The sequence below is a fragment of the Gorilla gorilla genome, chromosome 9 (genome assembly GCF_029281585.2).
Source record: "Gorilla gorilla gorilla isolate KB3781 chromosome 9, NHGRI_mGorGor1-v2.1_pri, whole genome shotgun sequence".
Classification (NCBI taxonomy): Eukaryota; Metazoa; Chordata; class Mammalia; order Primates; family Hominidae; genus Gorilla; species Gorilla gorilla.
The window spans coordinates 113,931,639-113,935,049 of NC_073233.2; positions in this window are offsets into that span (position 1 = coordinate 113,931,639).

A 3,411-nucleotide genomic window follows, 5' to 3' on the forward strand; every position below is an offset into this window, starting at 1 on the left:
TTGTTTCTTCACCTTTTACAATATGTCTTTACTGTTTGCTGTGGAGTCTGTTGAAATCTGTGCTGTTTTGTGAATTGCTTGGACCAACAGAATGCAATAGTAGTGGTATCTGGGACTTCCAGGACCAGGCCTTGAGACCCTGTAGCTCTGTTTTCAGTTAGAGGGAAGCCAACCACCATGGAAAGAAGTCCAGGCCATCCTGCTGAGGAGAGGGGCCCTAGAACCGTGCTTTCCAATAGATTCCTGTTATAATGGAAGTACTCTACATTGTCCAGTGTGGTAGCCACTAGCCACATGTGGCTATTGGGCACTCCAAACATAACTTGTAACTGAGAAACTAAATGTTAAACTTTATTTAATTTTGATTAATGTAATTTTCTATGTAAAAGACATACATGGCTAGTACTTACCAAATTGGTAAGTGCACCCCAAAGGAAAGAGGTCACATGAGGAAAGAGGCCACATGAAGAACTAACGTGTCCAAAATGACTGCCAGCAACAAGGCACCAGATGTGAGAGGCCTCCAACCCTAGTTAAATCTCCTAGCTGACACCAAATGGAACAAAGACAAGCTGTCCCTGCTGAGCCCTGCCCAAATCCCTAACCTAGAGAATCACAAGCAATAAGATTGTTTTCAGCCATTGAATTTGAGGTATTTTGTAATTCAGCAATAGGTGACTGATATAGACATGGTGACTGCAACAAGGTCCTGCCATCCTAATGAGGACCTGTCTGGTGGAGCCAACTGCCCTTTTCCAGGTGATATCTTATGTGTCCATTCAAACTATGATGCTGTTATTCCACAGAAATGTTGACTGCATGTAGGCCCCAGCTTAAGAAATTAAGGTGCTTGAAATAAAAGATGCAAGGAATCAAACCCATTTTCTCTTATTAAGCATCAGGACCTTCATATGCAGATTTCAAAGAGAGGTCATTATCATGGGAATGGAAATTTATAACAACAGTCTGGGTTCCAGCCACTGGATTTGACTGTTTCTTCTTTGTTCTCAACAGAACCTGTAAGTCTGGATCCCTCCTACTCTCCATAAGATAGCCTTCCACCTTTTTCTTCTCAAAGACACAGATTGTCATAACTCTGGACATATGTAAGTGTAGTATATGTAAAGGCCAGAGATGTTAGCTGAGCAGACCAGGGCTGAGGAGTGACAGTTTACAGCAACTATTGATATGACTCCTCTTGTAGAATCACTAATTTCTCTCCTTCAACTGTCACCTTTTTTACTGAATTCCTGACTCTGCATTGTATAAATGTCCTCAATATTCCTGGTCACATGGCATTTTTACTACTTGACTCCTTGCCTCTGCTTTCTTTTACTTTCCTGGTGATACATTAATTACATTTTCAGGATCAAGGAGAAATATTAAATAATTAATGAGAGGGATCTTTGTATACAACAGGACTTTTTAATGATTGACTATCCTTGTTTTATAAATATTAATAAGCTGACCTCTGCACACTTTCAAGTCTGATATTATTTTGGTGAGGATATATGATGGTGAAACAAGTGAGAAATGGTATTCTCATTTAGCTTATCAGGTGAAAAAATATTAAAGTAATACCCTGTGTGATATATGACTGCTTGCCAACATAAAACATTATATATGGCTGGATGCATGTACCAGGGTAGGAGATTATTGAGAAAAAAACTTTTGGATTTTGTTCATTCAAAAATGTATATATCTCCTGCATTGCACTTTGTGAAAATAAGTTATTAAATATATTAAAAATTCCTTGTAGGCTGCTAAGATGTCTCACCCATTTAATGACCACCCTAGGCTCTGTAAACTGATTTTCTAACTCCCCTACTCGTGGGTGAGCAGGAGAGCTGAGCTTCATGCTTTGGCTGTTGTCAGTCACAGAAGCCCCTGTTGATCTTGAGAGCTGTGAGTCAAGGAGCAAAGGGGAATGTTCATCTGGGCAGAGCAGATATGGAAGCTAAGGAACTTTTGAAGGTTTAAGGTCCTGGGAGAGCATGGAGAACAAAAATGGGGCCAAATTGAAAGTGTTAGCAATAGAAGCCAGTCAAAATCAAGAGATTCACAGAAACAGCAGGATGCTCAGTGAGTCAAAAATAGGAAACACACTGGTTTTCTTGCCATAATAATCCCAAGCCTAGTATAGTGATAAACACAGTAAAAGCTCAGGAAATGGTTGTTGAGTGAATTAATTAATAAGTGAGAAACTCATGGTTGAGTCTAAGAGGGAATGTTTAGAACCAAGTCAAAACTAAACTGTGCATTAGGCAACGTTTTACTTTGTCACACCAATTTCTTTACCAAGGCAGACTTGACTGACTTTCAGATTTAAAATTTCATCCCTAATTGAAGAATGAAAAGACTGTGGTAGCATTTGGGACAGTTAGGGGAAGATGGCTTCTGTTGAAATCAAGGAAAAAGAGAAAAGGGAGACAAAATATTTATTGAACACTTTCCATTTGCTAAGCATGTCACATGCATTATTTTATTTAATTCTCACAACACCATTTTGTGGGTGCTTCAATTCTCTTACCCAGTTTTATTGATAAAGAAACTAGGGCACAGGATGTTTAAGTAACTTGCTCAAACTGAATCTATGGTGGAACTGAGATTCAAATCCAGACTTGTCTGATTCAGAGCTAGTTTCTCAACCATTAACCCAGTGTGTTGCCCAACTTGCCCACCAAAAAGAATTATTTGCAGTGCTTATTAAAAATTTGGACTCCCAAGACCTAAATCTAGAACTTACTAAATCAAAATCTCCAAGAGTGAGGTCCTGCATTTGGTACTTTTAGCAGGCACACCCCAAATGATTGACTGATTGATTGACTTAAAATTTTTGTAGAGAAGGGGTCTCCCTGTGATGCCCAAGCTGATCTCAAATTCTTGGGCTCAAGCTATCCTCCCACCTCAGCCTCCCAAAGTGCTGAGATTACAGGTGTGAGCCACTCACTGCACCGGGCCATTATTTTTATTTGAATTTTGAGACCTGGTCTCACTGTGTCACCCAGGCTGGAGTACAGTGGCACAATCATAGCTCTCTGTAACCTTGAACTCCTGGGATCAAGTGATCCTCCTGCCTCAGCCTGCTGAGTAGCTAGTACTACAAGTGTGAACCACGATGCCCAGCTAATTTTTTAAAACATTTTTTTTCTGTAGAAATGGGGTCTTGCTATGTTGCCCAGGCTAGTCTCGAATGCCTGGCCTCAAGCAATCATCCCATGTTGGCCTCCCAAAGGATTGAGTTTACAGGCGTGAGCCACCATGCCTGTCCTAGATGATTTATTTTTGAAGCAAGTCTGAGGAGCATTGCCTAACACTGCATGCATGGTAGACATTCACAAAAGTATTGGTTGGAGCTTCAATATTTCATTTATCAATGAAAGAAATGTAGATGCTTTATTTTAAACTATT